Source organism: Tachyglossus aculeatus, chromosome 14 (genome assembly GCF_015852505.1).
Source record: "Tachyglossus aculeatus isolate mTacAcu1 chromosome 14, mTacAcu1.pri, whole genome shotgun sequence".
In the NCBI taxonomy this organism is placed as follows: domain Eukaryota; kingdom Metazoa; phylum Chordata; class Mammalia; order Monotremata; family Tachyglossidae; genus Tachyglossus; species Tachyglossus aculeatus.
The window spans coordinates 55428938-55453587 of NC_052079.1; the positions used below are offsets into that span (position 1 = coordinate 55428938).

Here is a 24650-nt window from a genome sequence, read left to right on the forward strand (position 1 = left end):
TGGACCCTGTTCTTAGCCTAGTTTTTCTGTGTCGCCAGCCTACGAAACTGAAAATAGCCTTGGGACAAATGTAGCTTTCTCCAGTACATGTGCGAGGGGCTTATGTAACGCAGAAAAGAATCATACGGCCACGTTTGAATAAGAAAGAATTCCCTTAGCCAATCAGCGGACCATTACTCTCCTTCTTATCCTACCAAATGGAGTGTGAGAGCCATAAACATTTGCCACCAAAGGCCATTCTGAGCCGGAGGAAGAAAGGACTGAGGAGATATCCCAGAAGCAGGGTCGTAGGGGATTTGTCTATCTCCTCGTCCTCCTTCTGATTTCCTCCTCATGGGTTTGGTGGGGACGGAATCGTCCCCCCACCCATGCCCCATCTCCAGATCTTCCCCATTCCTCCCCACCACCCCCCGGCATCCCGGATAAATAAGGCCACAGATGGGCGTGCGCTTCACGAGTGCTATCGATGCCAAGCACTGGGCAGATGCAATCGTGAGTGTGGACGGTCAGGACAGGAGGAGAAATCGTTGACTTTTTGGGGGTTGTTGAAACGGTGGGCTTTTGGGCGGGATTGGTCACGCTGAGCCCAATCGTGGCTTGCTGGATCTCTGATCAAAGCCGGAGGAGAGGGAGGTGGGTTTTTTTATGGTATCTGTTAGGCGCTTACTATTTGCTTGGCACTATACTAAGCATTGGGGGTAGATGAAAAGCAGCATGGCTTAGTGGAAAGAGCACGGGCTTGGGAGTCAGAGGGTGTGGGTTTTAATCCCGACTCTGCAGCTTGTCAGCTGTGTGACTTTGGGCAAGTCACTTCACTTCTCTGTGTTTCAGTTACCTCATCTGTAAAGAGACTGTGAGCCCCACGTGGGACAGAGACTGTATCCAACCTGATTGGCTTCTATCCACTCCAGTGCTTAGTACAGTGCCTGGCATCTAGTAAGCACTTAACAAATACCACAATTATTATTATTATTATTATTTATTATATTGGGGCATTCAGTAAGCACTGTCTACCTGTCAAGCATTGTCCTAAGCACTGGAGTAAATACAACGTGTGCAGATTGGACACAGTCCCTGTCCCACACGGGACTCACAGTCAAATTAGAAGGAGATTGTAGACTGTAAGCTTGTTGTGAGCAGGGAACATATCCTACCAACGCTGTTATATTGTTATATTGTGCTCTCCCCAATGTTTAGTACAGTGCTCTGCACACTGTAAGTGCTTAAAAAATATGACTGATCGATGGACTGATACTGATTGAAAACTGGAATTTTATCCCCATTTTATAGATGAGAAAACTGAGGCCCAGAGAAAGTGATTTGTCCCAGATTCCCCCAGCTGGCATATGGTAGAGCTGGGATTATATCTCAGATCCTCTGACAATGAGGCCCAGGCCCTTGTCACACTGCCAACGTGGCCTGCAGGGTGATCACCAACAAGTCACTTGACTTTTCTGTGCCTCAGTTTCCTCACCTGTAAAATGGGCAGTGATAATATCCTCCAGTGAAAATTGGAAGGCCGGGGAAATGAGAAGCAGTATGGCCTAGTGGATAGAGCATGAGCCTGAGAGTCCAAAGGACCTGGGTTCTAAACCTGGCTCTGCCACTTGCCTGCTGAGTGACCTTGGGCAAGTCACTTCACTTCTCGGTACCTCAGTTCTCTCAGCTACAGTGGGGATCAAGACTGTGAGCCCCTTGTGGGTCATGGACTGTGTCCAACTTGATTAACTCGTATCTATCCCAGGGCTTAGTACAGTGCCTGGCACATAGTAAGCCCTTAACAAGTACCCCAAATAAAAAAATTAAACTTCGAGGCATTACTGAAGAAGGGAAATTTGGCATCCTGAGGGAAGAAAAGCTTACAAAGGTCACCACAACTACAGCTGTTGAAAATGCGTGAGAGCTTCCATCAGCTCGCAGCTGTTTTCATTAGAGAGCTGAATCTCTCTGTTTTATCTGCAGGTGGTTAAATTATCAGAAGCTAAGGCCACTGAAAGGCTCCAATTCAGGCACTGAGGCTCCAATATTTAAACAGCTCCTCTTCTGATGACACCACAGACAGTCTGACCGTCTCTTCTATTCGCTCCCGCAAACGGAATTAAACATCCATTGGAACACTCCATCCTAAAGGGGGAATTGGGGCTTCTCAGACCCTGCAGTATCAAAGAAAGTTTACAACCGTGCTAAGAGGTTAAAAGCTTTTTTTGTTGTTTCTGCTGTTGTTTAATATGTTTCCTACTCCTTCCTTTATCTGTTGTTGCCACAGATTGAGGACAAGGCTGTAATTGACCGTATCTCAGTGTTTCAGGGCCACGGAAGGGTGTGAGGAGGGAAGAATGATTCCACCGGAGAAGGGGGCGATTCTCGGGGAGATGGTAAGTTTTGGGGGCGATCAAAGACATCTGCGTGGGAGTTGGGGCCCTGGGGGGGTGTATTCAGTCAAGTGAAGGTATTTATTGAGTGGTTAAAAGTGAAGCTCGGTGGCCTGGGCATTGCAGTCCATCTCCTCTGAATTGTTTTGCCTCTTGTCTTATGCCGTCGAGTCTTCTCTGACCTGTAGCGATGTCATGGACATGTCTCTCCAAGAACACCCCACCTCCATCAGCAATCATTCTGGTAGTGGATCCAGAGAGTTTCTTTGGTAAAAATCCAGAAGTTGTTTACCATTGCCTCTTTCTGCGCAGTAAACTTGAGTCTCCACCCTCGACTCTCTCCTGGGCAGCTCTTGCCCGGCACAGGGGAGTTGAGACTTATAGCATATTGCCTGCCACTCGCTAGCAACTGCTCAAACTAGGAATGGAATGGAATGGACAGGCCTCTGCTTGACTCTCCCTCCCTTAGCCGAGACTGATAGAGGACTGGAAACTCTCCAGGTGAGACCCCTGAAGGGAGGTTTTGCCTCTAGGCTGGCTTGATTGTCCCTTAACCACAAGAGTAACAGGCATAACTGAGCCACAGAGACGTGAAGCGAAGCGACTTGCCCAAGGTCACACAGCAGACAAGTGGCAGAGTCAGGATTAGAACCCAGGTCCTTCTGCTTCGCAAGTCTGTGCTCTATCCACTAGGCTATGCCACTCCTTATACCACAATAGAGTTGGTAGATATGATCATTGCCCTCAAAGAGCTCCATCCATCCACTCATCTGTCCATCCATCTGTCCTACTATCCATGTGTCTGTCTACCATCAGTCCATCAATCATTAATCAATCAACGGTTTTTACTGAGCACTTACTGTGTACAGATCACAGTACTTACCACTTGGGAGAGTACAATACAGTAGAGTTTGTAGACAGGCTTCCTGCCCACGACAAGCTTACAGTCTAGAGTTGGAGACAGACTTTCATGTAAATAAATAAATTATGGTTCTGCACGCCAACCTTCTCACACTTTATATGGTTACTTAGGAAGGACCGTGGGGGGATCTATTTCTTTAGTTTAGAGAGAGCAGACAGGTTGCCTGTAATGGGATTACTACTATTTACTGATCACTTTCCTCTTGCAGAGCATTACACTGTGCCCCTGTGTAAGAAGCAGCATGGAGTAGTGGATAGAATACAAGCCTTAGAGTAAGGTCGTGGGTTCTAATCTCAACTCTACCACTCATCTGCTGTGTTACCTTGGGCAAGTCACTTCACTTCTCTGGGCCTCAGTTACCTCATCTGTAGGGGATTGAGACAGTGAGCCCCGTGTGGGATAGGGACTGTGTCCAACCCCATTTGTTTGTATCCACCCCACCGCTTAGTACGGTGCCTGGTACATAGTAAGCACTTAATAAATACCATAATTATTATTATGATGAAGGTGTGTATGACACTGTACTAGTTGTTTCCTTTGTGCAGAATCAAGTAGTTATAGCAGTAGGAAGAGAAGCAGTGTGGCATAGTGGGTAAAGCACGATCCTGGGAGTTAAAGGCCCTGGGTTCTAATCCCGGCACCACCCCATTTCTGCTGTGTGACCTTGGGCAAGTCACTTCAATTCTCTGGGACTCAGTTACCTCATCTTTAAAAGTGGGGATTGAGAGTGTGAGCCCCATGTGGGATGGGGACTGTGTCCAACCTGATTGACATATCTATTCCAGTGCTCAGAACAGTGGTTGGCACATAGTAAGTGCTTAACAAGAACCGTAATTAGTAATAATCATAGTAAAGGTAGGAATAGTAGAAGCAGCATGTACTGACTGTCCACTGCACTCAGCGTGCTACGAGCTTGGGATAGAACCACACAAAAAGGTGAGTTATTTTCTGTCCCCAAGGAGATTCCACTTTAGTAGGGGAGACATACATAAAAAACATAATAATAATAACTATGGTATTTGTTATGCGCTTACTACTACTACTAATAATAATAATTATGGCATTTATTAAGCGCTTTTATTATGTGCAAAGCACTGTTGTAAGCGCTGGAGAGGTTACAAGGTGATCAGGTTGTCCCACGGGGTGCTCACAGGCTTAATCCCCATTTAACAGATGAGGTAACTGAGGCCCAGAGAAGTGAAGTGACTTGCTCAAAGTCACACAGCTGACAATTGGCAGAGCCGGGATTTGAACCCATGACCTCTGTCTCCAAAGCCCGTGCTCTTTCCCCTGAGCCATGCTGCTTCTCTATGTGCCAAATACTGTTCTAAGCACTGGGGTAGATAGTGGGTAATCAGGTTGTCCCATGTGAGGTTCACAGTCTTAATCCCCATTTTACAGATGAGGGAACTGAGGCACAAAGAAGTGAAATGACTTTCCCAAGGTCACACAGCAGACAATTGGCAGAGCCGGGATTAGAACCCAGGTCCTCTGATTCCCAAGCCTGTGCTCTTTTTCACTAAGCCATGCTGTTTCTCCATATATACAGCTGAGGTAATCAAAATAAATAATTGAGTGTACAATTCAATAAGCATTTTGAGAAGCAGTGTGGCTCAGTGGAAAGAGCCCGGGCTTTGGAGTCAGAGGTCATGGGTTTGAATCCCGGCTCCATCACACGTCTGCTGTGTGACCTTGGGCAAGTCACTCAGCTTCTCAGAGCCTCAGTTACCTCATCTGTAAAATGGGGGTGATAACTGTGAACCCCATGCGGGACAACCTGATCACCTTGTATCCCCCCCCAGCACTTAGAACAGTGCTTTGCATATAGTAAGCGCTTAATAAAATGCCATTATTATTATTATTATTATTATTATTTATACACAATCACTCAAAGGTTTATATTGAGCACTTACTGTGTGCAGAGCACTGTACAAAGCATTCAAAGAGTACAATATAACACAGTAGGTGGACATATTCCCTGCCTACAATGATCTGAGTTCCTTATCGCTCTGGGTTTTACTCTGTGCCAAGTAGCGTAGTGAGTATTTTCCAAGGGCTGTGTGTTGTATTGGACACTCGCTGTAGAAAGAGCACTGTACTAGGGGTTTGTCAATGAGGATTTAATCCTGCATCCTCTCTTACTTAGACTGTGAGTTTCCTATGGGAAAGGAGCTGATTCCGACCTGATTTTCTTTTCTTCCACTCCCTGACTTGCTCCTTTTATTCATTCCTCTCCCCGCCCCACAGCACCTACATACATACTTGTCATTTATTTTTTATATTTCTTGTCTGTCTCCTCCTCTAGACTGTAAGCTCATTGTGTCCAGGGAATGTGTCTGTTTATTGTTATACTGCACTCTCCCAAGTGCTTAGTACAGTGCTCTGCACACACTAAGTGCTCAATAGATACAGCTGAATGAACTGAATGCATTTTCTCTTCTCTACCCCAGCACTTCGTACAGTGCTTGGCATTGAGTAAGTGCTTAATAAATACCTCCATTATCATTATAATAAACACACCCAAGCTCTCTCCTTCCCTTCTCCTTCTCAGCTCTACGACCCTCCTGGATAGAAAGTGAATCAAATACTTTGTCCTCCTCTTCTGAGTGATCCCGATCTTCTCTCCCAACTCGTTTCCCAGGCTCCGTTCCACCATTTGGGAATACGCAGCTAAAAGCCCGATCTCTTCTAGGAAATGGAGCCAGCTGAGATGTTTGCGGGCGAGTTAGAAAATGACAGATAAAGTTGGTTAAAGCGGCGAAATTGAATCATGCAAGCAAGGAGCAAACAGTTGATTGGATTTGGGGCTTCAGTGAGTAAGTGGGGATCATCAGCAGAGAGAGTATGTGTGTGGGATAGGATGCAGTACTGCTATTTCACAAAGGTTGAGTGTGAGTTGGATTTTGGTGTCTGGCAGAGGTGGTGGGGAAAAGAAGCCAGGCCTTCTACTTCTAACGAGAGTGCCTTCACTGTCGCACCTTGTGTGCATGGTCAGAGGGAGAAAAACAGATTAAAAATGGCAGCATTTTTAAAAATGGTATTTGTTAAACACTTACAATAATAATAATAATTATAATGATGGCATTTGTTAAGCACTTACTATGTGCAGAGCACTGTTCTAAGCGCTGGGGAGGATACAAGGTGATCAGGTTGTCCCAAGTGGGGCTCACAGTCTTAATCCCCATTTTGCAGATGAGGGAACTGAGGCACAGAGAAGTTAAGTGACTTGCCCAAAGTCACACAGCTGACAAGTGGTGGAGCCAGCACTTGAACCTATGACCTCTGACTCCAAATCCCGTGCTCTTTCTATTGAGCATGCCAGACACCATACTAAGCACTGGGGTAGATAAAAGATAATCAGATTGGATACAGTTTCTGTCCCACATGCGGCTCACAGTCTTAATTCCCATTTTACAGATGAGGGAACTGAGGCTCAGAGAAGTGAAGTGACTTCCTCAAGGTCACACAGCAGACATGCGGCGATTGGTGAGGAATAGATAGAGCTTGGGCAATACAGTGTATCAAGCCTGGTAGCAGAATTTATTATTATTACTACTATTATTATTATTGTTATATTTGTTAAGCGATTACTATGTGTCAAGCACTGTTCTAAGCACTGGGGTAGATTCAAATCAATCAGGTTGGATACCGTCCCTGTCCCACGTGGGGCTCACGGTTGAAGTAGAAGGGAGAACAGACATCGAATCCTCATTTTACAGATGAGGAAATGGAGGCACAGAAAAGTTAAGTGATTTGCCCAGGGTCTTACAGCAGGTAAGTGGCAGAACCGGAATTAGAACCCAAGTCCTCTTGGCCAAGAACTCTCATAACTACGTAAAAATATGTCAGCTAATCAGTTGTGGAACCATTTTGAAAACGTCACATTTCGATTCTCATTTTCAACAGAACAAAGACACCACCTGTAATCTGCATGTAATTAATGCCAAGGTGTATGTACATGGATGGGTGTTTTAGCAAATAAAAGCTAGCTCATTACTTATTTTAGAGCTTGAATTACTAAGTGGTAAGTAGGAAATCAGCCCACCGTTTCTTGTCCTTTAGCTTAAAATAATCGGATTAGACCTATTTGCGAAAGAAGACCTCTATCTACTCCACTTATAAATATTGGTTTGAGGAAAAAAAATGTTTAGCCAATATTTTCATTAATGTGATTTCTAATACAGTCCACTCCACTTGTGGGCATCAAAATGGATCACAAGTCAATAGCACTTTGCTGACTCTGCATCTCTGTGGAACCAAGCAGAAATTGGCTAATTATCTGATGAATTGGACATTTGTTATTATTCTGTTCTCCATTCTGACCTATTGTGCATACTGGAGGTTGGGAGTAGTAGCAGTAGCAGTGGTGGTAAAAGTACACGGAGCAGTAGTTGTGGTTGTAGTAATAGTTGTAGCAGTTGAGAAGCAGCATGGTTTAGTGGAAAGAGCATGGGTTTGGGAGTCAGAGGTCATGGGTTCTAATGCTGCCTCTGCCATTTTTCTGCTGTGTGACCTTGGGCAAGTCACTTAACTTCTCTGTGCCTCAGTTACCTCATTTGTAAAATGGGGACTAAATATGTGAGTCCCATGTGGAACAACCTGATTACCCTGTATCTACCCCAGTGCTTTGAACAGTGCTGGCACATAGTAAGTGCTTAATAAATGCCATTGTTATTATTATTATTGTGATAGTAATAGTAGTAGTAATCAATTGCATTTATTGCGTGCTTACTGTGTGCAGAGCACTCTAGTATATAATAGAGTTCGTAGACCTATTCCCTGCTCACAATAAGTAGTAGCACTCTGACCCCATGTGGGCCCTGATTATCTTGTGTCTACTCCAGTGCTTGGTACAGTTTTGATGTACAGTAAGTGATTAACAAATGCTATTATTATTATTATTGTCATTATTATTATCACTAGTAGGAGGAGGAGCTATCATACTAGTAGTAGAGATAGTAATAGTAGTAGAGATAGTAGTAATAGTAGCAGTAGAAATAGTATTAGCACTCCTCATCTCTCTGGCCATTTATTCTCAGTCTCTTTTGCGGGCTGCTCCTGCCCCTCCCATCCCCTTACTGTAGGGGTTCCTCAAGGGTCAGTTCTTGGTCCCCTTCTGTTCTCTGTCTACACTCACTCCCTTGGTGAACTCATTCGCTCCCACGGCTTTAACTTTCATCTCTATGCTGATGACATCCAAATCTACATCTCTGCCTCTGCTCTCTCTCCCTCCCTTCAGGCTCGTGTCTCCTGCCTTCAAGACATCTCCATCTGGATGTCCGTCCACCATCTAAAACTCAATATGTCCAAGACTGAACTCCTTATCTTCCCTCCCAAACCCTGCCCTCTCCCTTACTTTCCCATCACTGTTGACGGCACTACCTTCCTTCCCGTCTCACAAGCCCGCAACCTTGGTGTCATCCTCGACTCTGCTCTCTCGTTCACCCCTCACATCCAAACCGTCACCAAAACCTGCCGGTCTCACCTCTGCAACATTGCCAAGATCCGCCCTTTCCTCTCCATCCAAACTGCTACCCTGCTGGTTCAATCTCTCATCCTATCCCGACTGGATTACTGCTTCAGCCTCCACTCTGATCTCGCATCCTCCTGTCTCTCCCCACTTCCATCTATACTTCACGCTGCTGCCCGGATCATCTCTGTGCAGAAAGGCTCTGGGCATGTTACTCCCCTCCTCAAAAATCTCCAGTGGCTACCAATCAACCTACGCATCAGGCAAAAACTCCTCACTCTCGGCTTCAAGGCTCTCTGTCACCTTGTCCCCTCCTACCTCACCTCCCTTCTTTCCTTCTACAGCTCAGCCCGCACCTTCCACTCCTCTGCCGCTAACCTCCTCACTGTGCCTCATCCTCGCCTGTCCCACCGTTGACCCCCGGCCCATGTCCTCCCCTGGCTTGGAATGCTCTCCCTCTGCACATCCACCAAGCTAGCTCTCTTCCTCCCTTCAAAGCCCTACTGAGAGCTCACCTCCTCCAGGAGGCCTTCCCACACTGAGTCCCCTCCTTCCTCTCCCCTTCCTCCCCCTCCCCATCCCCCCGCCTTACCTCCTTCCCCTCCCCACAGCACCTCTATATATGTTTGTACATATTTGTTTATTACTTTATTTTACTTGTGAATATTTACTATTCTATTTATTTTATTTTGTTAATATGCCTTGTTTTGTTGTCTTTCTCCCCCTTCTAGACTGTGAGCCTGCTGTTGGGTAGGGACCGTCTCTATATGTTGCCAACTTGTACTTCCCAAGTGCTTAGTACAGTGCTCTGCACACAGTAAGCTCTCAATAAATAAGATTGAATATTAGCAGTAATAGTAGCAAAACTATTAATAGTAATAATGGTAGTAATAGCAGCAATGGTATTAATAGCAGTAGTAGTAGAAGTAGCAACAGAAGTAGTGGTGATAGTAATATCAGTGGTAGTAATAGTAGCAGTATGTACAGAAGCAGCATGACTGAGTGGATAGAACCCAGGTCTAGGAGTCAGGAGGACCTGGGTTCTAATCCCAGCTCTGCCACATATTTGCTGTGTGACCTTGGGCAAGTCACTTAACTTCTCTGAGCCTCAGGAACTCATCTGTAAAAAAATGGGGATTACAAGTGTAAGCCCAAGGTGGGACAGGGACTGTGTCCAAACTGATTCACTTGTATCTACCCCAGCACTTATGAGCCAAGCATTGTTCTAAGTGTTTATCAAGTACCATAATTATTGTCTCAACTGGAGATTTTCGATTTTTAAGGGACTGTCAAGAGGAATAAGTGCAATGCAATTTAGTATAGTATCTGTCACTCCCAAAAGATGGTAAGCTCTTGGAAGGCAGGGATCATGTCTACATGGCTCAGTGGAAAGAGCACGGGCTTGGGAGTCAGAGGTAATGGGTTCGAATCCTGGCTCCACCACATGTCTGCTGTGTGACCTTGGGCAAGCCACTTAACTTCTCTGTGTCTCAGTCACCTCATCTGTAAAATGGGGATTAAGACTGTGAGCCCCACGTGGGACAGGCTGATCACCTTGTATCCCCACCAGCGCTTAGAACAGTGCTTTGCACATAGTAAGCAGTTAACAAATACCATTATTATTATTATTATTATTACTGCCTCTATTGGACTCCCCCAAGCGCTGAGGACAGTGCTCTGCACACAGTAGACTGTTAAATTCCTCAAGGGCAGGGATTATGTGTACTAATTGTATTGTATTCTCCCAAGTGCTTAATACAGTGCTCTGCACACGGTAGACTGTATGCTCCTTCAGGGCAGGAACCATGTCTACTAGCTTTAGTCTTCTCTCCCAAGTGCTTAGTACAGCGCTCTGCCCCCAAGAGCACTCAATAAATAGCACTGATTCATTCAGCACCAGTAATTGGAAAAAAGTACAAGAGCGTAGCTTTCATGTGCCCAAAATATTAGTAAGGAAAAAAGCAGCTGGAAAAGAATATTAAAAGAGTAAATTTAACTGCAGTCCTCCATTACATAAGAGCCCAAATCACCTCCTCTCGCTCAACAATAAGAGAATGTCAGCAGGGAATGGGAAAAAATATTTTAGCAGGAAATTAGGCGATGAAAGCACGCTTTGAACTTAATGAGGTTATCCAATAGTTTTCTCCTAGGCAGACGCTAATACCTTCTGGCAAAGTCACATGTCTTTGGGATGTTTATTTAGCTATATATCGGATGAATCTATGAGCACGGAACATCGCGTTACTTTGGGATGGAAGGTCCCACATTTGTTTCACTAGAGACTTCCATCCTAACTACTGAGCACCTTAATACGTGCAATTTTGCTTATGGAGAATGAAATGCCTGTGGATTTATACCTAATTAAATCATGGAATGAGGCTTCATGCGTAATCCTACCTCTTACCGAAACATTAGGTCAAATATCACTTTAATCGCTGTAAATATTTTAAATACCGCTTTGGGCTTAATTGCGACTGAAGCTTGGGATAATTTCATTACCACAGTCTCGGTCTCCTCTGCATTATCTTGACCTTAAAAGGAGCAGTGAAAACTTGTCATTAGAACTGAACAGTTATAATTGCTGTTCATTAATTTATACCAAACAGCAGAAAGTGAAAGCTGGAGAAAAATCGACAAAGCGACGGGAACTTACCCCGAAAGGCCATGCCAGAGGTTAGCTACGAACACCTTCACTTTTGGCATTTATAAATTATTTGGTTCATTATGCCAAGGAGAGTTTGACATTTATAACTAGGGCAATTTCTGTCTCTGTTGGTAAACGATGAACACATAAGTATATTTTTAATGTTTGTGAGTGAATTATATCATTATCATTAAGCTCGGAAGAAAAAAGCCAATTCTTCTACCTCCAATCCTGTGACATTTGCCTAGAGTTGCTAATGTGAAGCCTTGTTATATGCATCTATTTATTTATCTGTCTGTCTGCTTCTGTCTCACAAGACCCAAAGGAAAAATTAGATTTCATGGGGAATTTACCAGAGTATTTGGATTGCTGTTATATCCAAATTGGGGGTAGCCGAAGTATATTGCTTTAGTCCGAGTCAAAAAAAGGTTTGGGATTTTACCACTCTGAACTCCTTTTGGAAGATAATGATAATAATAATGATAATGATAATAACCATACTAATTATACAAATACTACTAATAATGATAGAATGTGTTTTGTTAAGCACATAGTAAGTGCTTAACATATACCATAATTACTATTATGCACTCAATATGTGCCAATCACTGGGTAGATACCATCAGATCGGACACACTCCCTGTCCCAGATGGGGCTCAGAGTCTTAATCCCTATTTCACAGATGAAGAAACTGAGGCCCAGAGAAGTGAAATGACTTGTCCAAGGTCACCCAGCTGGCAAATGAGCAAGTCAGGATTTGTACCCAGGTCATCTGACTCTCAGGCTTCTGCTCTTCCCACTAAATCATGCTGCTTCTCAATAAGGTTTTGAGTGGAGGGAGTTTGAACTGAGCTCCCCTTAGGTGGATCCTGACCATGAGGATAGACATACTTAGATAATAATGATAATAGTAATAGTACAATTATTATAATTTACTCCTTTGGTGGATTCTGACCTTGGGGATAGGCATACTTAGATAATAATAATAATGATAATACCACAATTATTATTATGATTATTCACCCCTTTGTTGGATCCTGACCATGAGGAAAGGCATACTTAGATAATAATGATAATAATAATACCACAATTATTATTATTATTTACTCCTTTGGTGGATCCTGACCATGGGGACTGGCATGCTTAGAGAATAATAATAATGAAAATAATACCACAATTATTATTATTATTCATCCCTTTGTTGGCTCCTGACCTTGAGGATTGGCATATTGAGATGCTGATATCTTTCCATCATTCTAGAATCCCCAGGGACACAAACCCACTCTCTTTAATCCTCACCGGCTTTGGCAGCACCACTGAAGGTCTAATATCAATCAATCAATCAATAATCAATGGTATTATTATTTTTATGATATTTGTTAAGATCTTATTATATGTCAATCCCTGTTCTAAGTGCTGGGGTAGATACAAGCAAATCAGGTTGGACCCAGTCCCTGTCCCACGTGGGGCTCACAGTCTTAGTCCCCATTTTACAGATGGAAGACTTGAGGCACAGAGAAGTGAAATGAGTTGCCCAAAGTCACCCAGTAGACAAGTGGCAGAACCGGTATTAGAACCCAGCTCCTTGCCGTCCTCTGTCCACTAGGCCATACTGATTCCTAATCTGGCACTTCCTATTCCTTCCTAATGAATGTTTACTGTATTTAAGGCAGGAGAAGAGTTCACTGAGCCTGAATTTAAACCCAGGGGAAGTCAATAATAACAGTAATGATGATGAAGATGAGGATGGCATATATTTAGTATTTACTGTGTGTCTAGTTCTGTTCTAAGCTCTGGGAAGCCACAAGTTAATCAGGTCAAACACAGTCCCTGCCTCACGTGGAGCTCACAGCTTAAGTAGGAAGGAGGATGGGTTTTGAATCCCCATTTTACAGTTGAAGAAACTGAGGCACAGAGAAGTTAATTGACTTGCCCACATCCTGCTTCTGGCCTGGAATGCTCTCCCCTCTTCATATCTAACAGACAATGACTTTCCCCACCTTCCAAACCTTATTCATTCTTTCATTCATTCAATCGTATTTATTGAGCGCTTACCGTGTGCAGTGCATTGGGAAGTCCAAGTCGGCAACATATAGAGACGGTCCCTACCCAACAACGGGCTCACCGTCTAGAAGGGGAAGACAGACAACAAAACAAAACATGTAGACAGATGTCAACATTGTCAGAACAATGATGGCTCATCTCCTCCACGAGGCCTTCCCTAAGTCCTCATTTCCTCTTTTCCAACTCCCTTCTGGGTCACCCCGACTTGTTCTCTTTTTCTTACTTCCCCAACTCCCCCAGCTCTAAAGCACTTATGTCTATATCTGCAATTTATTCATTCATATTAATGTCTGTCTCCTCCTCTAGCCTGTAAATTCGTTTTGGACAGGGAACATGTCTACCAACTCTGTTGTATTGTGCTCACCCAAGTACTCAAGGTCCCACAGCTGAGAGGTGGTGGAGCCAGAATTAGAACCCAGGTCCTTCTGATTCATTGGCCCAGGCTCTAGCGGCATGAGTTACTGGAAAGATCATGGGCTTGGGAGTCTCTTGGGCAAGAAACTTAACTTCTCTGTGACTCAGTATCTCATCTGTAAAATGGAGATTAAGACTGTGAGCCCCACAAGGGACAACCGGATTACCTTGAATCTCCTCCAGTGCTCAGAGCAGTGCTTGGCACATAGTAAGCGCTTAACAAATGCCATGATTACTATTATTATTATTATGTGCCAGGCACTGTACTAAGCACTGGGGTGGATATAAGCAAATCAGGTTGGGCACAGTCCCTGGCCAACATAGGGCTTCCAAGCTCCCAAGCACTTAGTTCAGTGCTCACACAATAAGCACTCAATAAATGCCATTGATCAATTGATTAGAGCACACAGAAGATGTCTACCAACTGTGTTGAACTGAACTCTCCCAAGTGCTTAGTACAATTCTCTGTTCACAGTAAGTTCTCAATAAATACCACTGATGATGAGAATGACATGGGATGGACTACCACCAGTGAGGAGGATCCAGATATAATGAACCAGTTAACTGGTTCATTCCCCAGGATATTTCAGCGCCTGGCACAAACTAGTTCAGGGAGGAGGAGTTCAACTAGAATAAAAACTTTTGGTCTTTCCCAAACCTGGACTATAAACAGAACCACACAGGCCCATTTCCCTATTTTTCCCCTCCCTCCTCTTCATGACTATTCCATTCTCGATTTTCTTTGCTGTGCCATTTGACCTGGCAAGCCTTATGAGAATCGTCATCAACAGAAAATGGAAATGATTCCTTATTTGCCAACAAAACGCAATTGGGAAATAGGGAAAATAACTGGTTTTCATTCGGTGAAAAATCGGGCCTAAGTGAGAATTTTTTTTCCAGCAACAACAAAAATTTCTGTTATCCATTTTCTTCATTTTATTCTTTAGCATATCTTTTAATACTGACATGAACGGAGACAAATCCTCATAGGCATTCATTTAAATAAATAGTTTTGTTAGGCATTGAGTGGTATCAAGGCCTGGAAGGAATTACTTTATAAAACATGAAGTTCCACTAAGCCTTTTTAAATAGATTATCATTTGAAAGCCAAAAAAAATACCCCCTCCTATTTCAACACAGGCTACATCCCGAAGAATAGCTTTCAGGGTTGAATGTGCTAACTGAATGCAAAGACATTGATGGTTTAAATGAATTCGCCCCTCTGAAAAAATAAAACATCTTGTAAGGACGTTTAGAATTCCATGTTTTTCGAGCATACAGCGAGCTGTGGAACTCTGGGTGAAATGCCTGAACTTTTCCCGCTTTCTTCTACCTGATAACCTTCAACAAGAGCAAAAGATAAAATTAGTTTGTTTCAACAGCTGCTTGTTTCCACTCTAGTAGGGGTAGACAATTTTATCTCTCCTAAGGTGTGCTTGGAGTGGGAGCTAGAGAGAGTGGGAGGAGAGGATGATATAATTCCCTGTTAATTCTCGAGAGACAACAGTGAACGGAAATGATCCGAGCCACCGGAAAGTGAAGGAGACCAGAAGACCAAAACCTTGTTAAAGAAAATCCCCAGGAGAAGAGAGGCTTGGGTAAAGGAAAGACCAGAAAACTTACTGAGACGGTACCCAGTACAATCTGGTATCACAGAAGCAGGCAGAAAATATCAATATTTTCGAGCTGCGTGAATGAGTGAGAGGTCTGTAATGCATTGTTAGAGGGAGGATGAAGTAAGGAATCAATCGGTCAATTGATGGTATTTACTGAATGCTTACTGAGCTCGGAGAACTGTACTAAGCACTTGGGAGAGTCCACTATAACAGAGTTAGTAGACACTTCCCTGCCCACAACGCGCTCACAGTTTATCAATCAATCAGTCGTATTTGTCAAGTGCTCACTGTGTGCAGAGCACTGTACTAAGCACTTGGGAGAGTACAATATCACAGAGTAGGTAGACGTGTTCCCTGCCCACAGTGAGTTTTCAGTCTAGAGGGAGAAGAAAAAGACAGAAACTGGAAACTTCATTCCTTTACTCATCCCCCTTCCCAGCCCCACAGCACTTATCAAGTGCATATGCAGAGTTCCTTTATTTACATTAATGCCTGTCTCCCCCCTAGACTGTAAGCTTGTCGTGGGTAGGGAATGTGTCTGTTGTATTGCTACATTGTTCTCTCCCAAGAGCTTAGTACAGTGCTCTGCTCACAGTATGAGCTCAATAAATGCAATTGATTGATTGATCGACCTGGAGTTTCTATGCCATTAGGTTTTGGGGTCTATGGGGAGAGAGAGAGAGTGTCTATGGGGATTCAACCCCATTCTCCCTTCCCCTTAGATTACAAGCCCCATTGTGCAACAATCACTACGTACAATCTGATTTTTTTGGTTCTACATAATGCCAGACATTAGACGATGGAGAGCAGTGTGTTTTAAGTGGAAAGAACCTGCTTGGGAGTCAGAGGACGTGGGTTCTAATCCAGGCTCTGTCCCCGGTCTGCTGTGTGACCTTGGGCACGTCGCTTCACTTCTCTGTGCCTCAATTACCTCATCTGGAAAACAGGCCTTAAGACTGTGAGCCCCAAATGGGACAACCCGATTGCCTTGTATCTACCCCAGAGCTGAGAACAGTGCTTGGCACATAGTAAGTGCTTAGCAAAAAGCACCATTATTATTATTATTATAAGCAAAGTTCTCTAATGGTTAGAGCACTGGCCTGGGAATCAGAAGGACTTGGGTTCTAATCCTGGCTCCGCCACTTGTCTACTATGTGACCTTGGGCAAGTCACTTCATTTCTCTATGCCTTAGTTACCTCATTTGGAAAATGGGGATTAAAACTGTGAGCCCCCCGTGGGACAACCTGATCATCTTGTAACCTCCCCAGTGCTTAGAACAGTGCTTTGCACATAGTAAGGTCTTACAAATACCATTATTATTATTATTTTTTTTTTCAGGACATCACCTTTTGACATGGCACTGTTAAAGTTCAGCCTGCTGATTCTAGACCAATTTTCCCACCCGTCAAAGTTATTTGAATGCTAATCCCCACATCCAAAGTGATATGCAGTGTGGTGTAGTGCAAAGAGCCGGGGCTTGGGTGTCAAAGGATCTGGGTTCTAATGCCGGTTCCTCCACTCATCAGCTTTGGGACCTTGGGTCACTTCACTTCCCCATGCCCCATTTACCTCATCTGTAAAATGGGGATTAAGACTTTGAGCTCCATGTGGGACATGGAATATGTCCAACCTGATTACTTTGTATCTACCTCAGCGCTTCATGCGGTGCCTGGCACATAGACTGTAAGCTACTTGTGAGCAGGGATTGTGTCTACAAATTCTATTGTATCATATTTTCCCAAGCCCTGGGTACAGTGCTCGGCACCCAGTGAGAGCTCAGTATATGCCACTGATTAAGTGACTTGTCCAAGGTCATGCCACAGGTAAGCAGCAGAGCTAGGATTAGAACCCAAGTCCTTTGACTACACTAGGCCATACTACTTCATGACACTTCTACTTTCCCGATTGCCTCGTGTCCCTCTGGTCTATCCGTGGCACTAATTTCCAGTTTTTAGTTAGGATGTCATGCATTGAACTGGACACATTAAGAGCTTTGGAAATGCAAATTGGATGATTTTGAGAGCTGAAATGAAATGAAAAAAGAAATTACTTTTTTTTCCTGTTTAAAAAGTTATCAGCAAGTTTTTATTCCCTATGACTTATTCATATTTTCTGAAGATTCTTATCCCTCATGAAATGCCATAGCGTATTTATCATTGTCCACCGAGCTTGAAATTATAAAAATGAGACACTAGCGAAGTCCATTTTGTTCAGTCACTCTGATGCTTACGTTAGCTATTTGCTCTTCGAGATGTTTTATAAAAATGGTATTTGTTAAGCGCATACTATGTGCCAGGCACTATACTAAGCAATGGGGTAGATCCAGCGCTTAGTACAGTGCCTGGCACATAGTAAGTGCTTAACAAGCACCCTCATTATTATAGAAGACAATATAACAGACACATTCCCTACCCACAGTGAGTTTACAGTCTAGAGGACTCTATCGTATGGTACTCTCCCAAGTGCTTAGTGCAGTGCTCTTCACAGAGTGAGCACTCAATAAATAGCATTGATTGATTGATTGATCCGAGAGCTGCTTGGACCAGCTGATTGGGAAAGATCACCGTAATTACAGGTGACACAATTATGCATTGGAATGTCAACTGAACCGGGTTATCGTGGTTACAGCTTGTATTCTGGTCAAAGCGATAGTCTTCAAATAATCTAGACATTCTCGGTGTAGGCAATCCTTACCACCACCAGACAGAATATGATATTTTTGAACCAACCAGACATTTAAAAAGAACATTATCTTCAACGCTCATCTTTCTTTTGCATCCAAAAAAAATCCATTTAACTCACTGTATATTCTAGAGTTAAGGCTCTAATTTGGTTGACATGCGTAACAAAAATGTTTTCACAGCTTTAAATTTAAACCTCTCATTAAAATGTCACTTTGTGGAGGACTAAACGTAATTATATTTTTGCTTTATTTACATTAAAATCAACAGATGTTAGTGAGTTAATGTCGTTTATTATGTAAGATATGATGACAATACAATTAAGAATTTTTTTAAAAAACACTGTAATTGTAAAATTGACCTTATTAAAATTCCACTTCCTCCATAATTAAAAAAAAAACTAATTACTTGTAGTAATTGGACCAGAAATGACATTTTCAGTTCATTAATATGCAACAAATTGTTTTTGAAGATGTTCCTGCATGGTTAGTAGTTAATCCTTAGCATTTCTCTTCATGTCTTATTTAGAAGTCATTGTGAATAATAGTTTGCATATTATGATTTAACTTTGTTTAGAAACTTTTTAAATTGCTAATTAATTGGGGAAGAAAAATCCATCTTGCCTAGCTGCAACACCCAAAGCGAAAGGTGAAGGTAGTCGAACAGGTACTAATTTAACAACTTCCGGAACAGGAAATGAACAAATATAAATTTTGTCCCCATGTTTCATTTTCGCTATTACTTTTAGAATGAGATAAAATGGGGCAGTTGGATCCCAAAGTCTAATGGTAACATAAAGAAGTCGACACCTTAATAGAATCAATCAATTAATTAATGATATTTATGGAGCACTTGCTTTTTACAGGATGCTGCTCTAGAATGTAAGCTCTCTCGACTGTAACCTCGTCCTCTAAACTGTAACCTTGTAGTGGACAGGGAATGTGTTTACTGTTGAATTGTACTCTCTCTAGCGCTTAGTACAGTACTCTGCACACAGTATGAACTCAATAAATATGATTGACTGAATGTACTAAGCACTTGACAGGGTACGATACAGTGGCATTAGTTGACACCGACCTCAAGGAGCTTACAATCTAGCTCGGAAGAGAGACATTAAAATAAATTACAGGTAGGGGAAATAACAGCAGTAGCTCTCTTTGCTTCCCCCCTCCCCCCCTCGCCCCCCAACAGTACTTGTGTATATATGTACATATTTATAATTCTATTTATTTTTGTTAATGATGTGTATATATCTTTAATTCTATTTATTAATATTGATGCCATTGATGCCTGTTTACTTGCTTTGTTGCCTGTCTCCCCGCTCCTAGACTATGAGCCTGTTGTGGGCAGGGATTGTCTCTGTTGCTGAATTGAACTTCCCAAGCGCTTGTCCAGTGCTCTGCACACAGTAAGTGCTCAATAAATATGATTGAATGAATGAATAGAAGCTGGTTCGACACAGTTCATGTCCCACATGGGGCTCACAGTCAATCCCCACTTGAAAGTCAGTCGGTCAACCATATTTACTGAGCATTTATTGTGTACAGAGCACTGTACTAAGTGCCTATGAGAGTACAATATAACACTAAACAGACACACTCCCCATTCACAGCCTTCTGACTCAGGAATGAAAGTGAGAGATGTGAGCAAGTCACTAATCTCTCATCAGTTTCTTTATCCCAAATCTCAGGACTGTTGTTCCTGGAGAAGATCGAATCCTCGGGTTAAGACTCTAAACTATATGTGGCACAGGAACTGTGCTTGACCTGATAATAATAATAATAATAATAATAATGATAATTAAGGTATTTGTTTAGTTCTTATTATGTTCTAGGCCCTGTGCTAAGCACCGGGGTAGATACAGGATAATCAAGTTGGGCACAATCCCTGTCCCACATGGGGCTCACAGTCTTAATCTCCATTTTACAGATTAGGTAACTGTGTCTCGGAGAAGCTAAACGACTTAGCCCAAGGTCCCACAGCAGAGAAGTGGCAGGATTAGAACTCACATCCTTTGACTCCCAAGTCCGTGCTCTTGCCACTAGGCCATGCTGCTTCTCATGATAATGACCTCGTATCTACTCTAGCTCTTAGTACGATACTCGGCATACAATAAGAGCCTAACAAATGCCATCATTATTACTATTATTATCATTTTTCTGGACTCCTTCACCTACCAGCACCAGTTAATGTGCAACTTCTCTGAAGAAGTTTATTTAATTCATTTCAAGGGGAGGTGAAAACAAGCTAGAACTTCTGAACCCAAATTTAAATGCAAACGCTTCATGCAAATCAGGACACAAGATCAAGATTATTAAATGCCTTTCCCGAAGCCATGGTGGGAGCCAGAAATATGTAAAATATAGGTTCATTACCATTACTGTCATGTTTTCAGGAAGTTACAAAGCCTATGATAAAACAGTCATTAAATTTATTAGCACCGGGCCCATGATTTAGTTTTCAAATGCAATAGTATTTACACATCAATGCAAACTTCCTTTTGTTTCAAATGTAAATGAAATGACAGGACTTTCCTCAGGTAATTCAGGAAATTGTATCCACTATAGACTACTTACTTTATTCAGGATATAAAAGCAGATGAGTTTGTTTTTCAGTAAGGCTATTCTTGTTTATCCCTCTCTTTTAAGAGGAACTGGGTATCCAGTGTTTATACAAAATGAACTTGGGAGACTGGAAGCCGAGTATCAATAAGTCTAAGTCATCCATGATTCTCTGATAAAATGAATGAAGAAGATAGGATTGAATGAGAACCTTGCACTTGGCAAAAAACCCTGTGTAGTCAAGTCTGAAGAACAGGTAGAAGCTGCCTATGACAATTTCCTATAAAATAAATCAAATAATATTATTCCTTCAGAGTGGGAGTAAATGTAATATTGTGAGTACATTTTCCAAAAGGAGACCAAAGCCACCGACTATCTTTCTTACTGAATTAAGGAAGTGTAATATAGGCGATCAATTTCTTGAGGATTAAAGTTGAATGATAAATTTTTGGGTCACCTTGTGTGGATAGAAAATGCAATAGCGTGGGTTAGATCCTAGTTCTAGAGTCTAATAGCAATCATTTTCAATCTAAATTAGAAACCACGGGATGAGGATGGTTTGCCAAATCCCAATGGCATGCTCAGATTACAAAAAATAATAAATCATTCTGGAACGATTGACCCTCAACAGGAATGGGTTTTCCTCTGTTTGCCAGGAATAGAAGAGGAAAACTCCATCTCTTTTCAAAGGAAGACTGGGAAAGTAATTGTTCCATTTAAAAATATCAATCAATCAGTGGTATTTATTGAGTGCTTACTGTGTGCAGAACGCTGTTCTGAACACTTGGGAGAGTACAATGCAACAGAATTAGCAGAAACGTTCCCTGCCTGTAATGAGTTTGCTTCCTCCTTGCTGGGATTGGTACAAAATGGCAGATTGTAAGCTGCTTGAATTCAGGTGTCACATGTCCCAACCACACTGCATCCTCCCAGGTTCTTAGTACGGTGGTCACCGCTCAGTAAGCGCTCAGTCAATGCCATTGATTGATGCTAATGCTAATTCTAACATTAACCTTCTCGATCTTGTCTATCTTGCCGCTGACCCCTCACCCAGATCTTGCCTCTGGCCTGGAGCCTCCCCCCCACCCCCTCCACGACTTCATATCTGACAGACAATGACTCTCCCCTTCTTCAAAACCTTATTCATTCATTCAATCAATCATATTTATTGAGCACTTATTGTGTGCAGAACACTGTAAAGTGCTTGGAAAGTACAATTCAGCAACAAATAGAGACAATCCCTACCCAACAATGGGCTCACAGTCTAGAAGGCACATCTCTTCCAAGAGGCTTTCCCTGATTAAGGCCCCCTTTCCTCTTCTTCGACTCCCGTCTGTGTTGCCCTGACTTGCTTCTTTTATCCATTCCTCCCTCCCAGCTCTGCAGCACTTATGTCCAAATCTGTCATTTATTTATTTATACTAGTGTCTGTCTCCCCTGCCCCATACTGTAAACTCACCGTGGCAGGGAATGTGTCTAATATTGCAACGTGCTCTCCCAAGCACTTAGTATAGTGCTCTGCACACAGTAAACACTTAATAAATATGATTGACTGACATAGAGACCACTGTACTAAGCTCAATCGATCAACTGTATGTCTGACACTCTCCCCCAACTTTGCAGGTAGGTGAATCGGAGAGAGGGCGAATTTCCAAACTGAGGTAACTGCTCATGCTACTGAGATTTTGACCCAGTTTCAAAGACCAAGGATGGAGAGCACCAGAAAATGGTTAGTTCCCCTTTTGATGTCTCTCTAGGCCAATGTTCAGTATTATTTCAGATATTTTCTATTGGATTGCCAAACGTATGATGATAGAAGAATGGTAGCGTGTAACATGTCCTGAATGTTTTTGTAGAAAAATGATCTGGGCTGCAGATTGTAGTATGGACTGGAGTGGGGAGAGACAGGAGGCTGGGAGGTCAGCAAGTTGGCTGATGCAGTAATCCAGGCGGGATAGGAGCAGTGATTGGATTAACATGGTAGCATTTTGGATGGAGAGGAAAGGGCGGATAAAATGGGGATTAAGACTGTGAGCCCCATGTGGGGCAAGGGCTGTGTCCAACCTGATTAGCCTGTATCTACCCCAGTGCTTAGAACAGTGCTTGACACACAGTAAGCACGTAACCAATATCATCATCATCATTATCATCATTGCTACTACTACAACAGCTACTACTTCTACTGCTCTAATAGGGGAGACAGATAGAAAAGCATCGAGTCATCAAAATAAATAATTGAAGGAGCATGACCAAGTGGAAAGATTGTGGGCCTGTGAGTCGGGGGACCTGGGTTCTAATCCTGACTCTGTCATTTGCCTGCTGAGTGACCTTGGGGAAGTCACTTTGCTTCCTCATCAGCTTCCTCATCCGGAAAGTAGGGATTACGTTCTAGTGGGAAAGGGAGGGTGTCTAACCTGATTATCTAGTACGTACATTAATGCTGGGCCCATAGTAAGTGCTTTTCAGATACCAGCTATTCTTTTTATGTGGATATTTTATATACACGTGTATGGGGCATTTTCCTGGGAAAAACATTGATTTGTCATTTTTAGTGGCAAATCATAACGTCGTTTGGATCTCTTTTAGAAAGCATGCATTCAAATGAACTCGGAATCGATTCCGAGGAGAAAATGCCATTATTTAAAATTCCCGGGTGGTTTGTCTAAACAGTCAGATTAAAAGGCACTTTTAGATCGTTTTCCACAGCTTTATGTAGTTGCTTTCCATAAACGAGGGTCCATTCTCTTTGATCCATATGTACACAGTTGAGTCTATGCCAAGGTGGCCATTTCGAACTCCTCTCAAGACTTCAGAAAGTGGGTTTTCTGGGTTGTTTCAACAACAGCCTTACTCCTCTGCAGTCCCATTAATAAGGTTTATCTTAGCCTAACCCATTATCATTAGTGCCTTGAGGAAATGGTGCGGAGAGCTGAAATCACTGAAATAAAGAGAAATCTGCTGAAATCTGCCGTCAATGTTCGAACAAACCTACCATAAACTGACCAGCTGTCCCAACTCCGCAGAATGTCTCTTTAGGATCCTGGGCTGGAAGTTCACAAGCCTGTTTTATGACGCAGTTGGGGAGAATATGCCATAATCATTTTGCTCGTTTTGATGATGTTTCAGGCTTTCTCCATCACCGGAGTCACGAAAAATCACTAAACCCAGGAGAGCTTGCTCCAATGACCTTTTGAGAAAGTGATGTTATTTCAGAGGCTGAGCAAGGACACGAGAAGCGGTGCGGCCTAGTGGATAGGACCCGGACCTGGGTTCTAATCCCAGCTCCGCTGCCTGTCTGCTGTGTGACCTTGGGCATGTCACTTCACTTCTCCGCGCCTCAGTTACCTCATCTGTAAAATGGGAATTAAGACTGTGAGCCCCACGTGGGACAGGGACAGTGTCCACCCTGATTAGCTTGTTACCTCCAACACTTAGCACAGTGCCTGGCACGTAGTGAACATTTAACAAATACCACAATTATTAATGTTATTCTGTGGGACAGGGACTGTGTCCAACCTGAATTAGCATGTATTTACCTCAGCTGCTCAATCACTCACTCAATCCATCAATCAATCATATTTATTGAGCGCTTACTGTGTGCAGAGCACTGTACTAAGTGCTTGGGAAGTACAAGTTGGCAACATATAGAGACAGTCCCTACCCAACAGTAGGCTCACACTCATTCAATCAGTGGTATTTATTGAGTGTTTATTGTGAGCAGAGCACTGTTCTAAGTGCTTTGGAAGAGGGCAATAAAGTTAGTAAGCATGATCCCTACCCTCAAGGAGTTTAAATTCTAGTTAGAAAGTCAAATGTTAAAATATGTTACAGATAGGGGAAGCAACAGACTGTAAGGATACAAATTATGAGGCAGGGAATTCAGGTATTTAATCCCCATTTTAATG

General features: G+C 42.8%; 1 long non-coding RNA gene across 1 annotated transcript; it reads left to right on the top strand.

Annotated features, from left to right (window-relative positions):
• The first annotated feature begins 416 nt into the window (after positions 1 to 416).
• On the top strand, positions 417 to 22468 carry LOC119936512. The gene is made up of 4 exons (XR_005453788.1): positions 417 to 492; positions 1963 to 2190; positions 2301 to 2375; positions 22369 to 22468. It is a non-coding gene; the product is annotated as an uncharacterized LOC119936512 (long non-coding RNA).
• The last annotated feature ends 2182 nt before the right edge of the window (positions 22469 to 24650 follow it).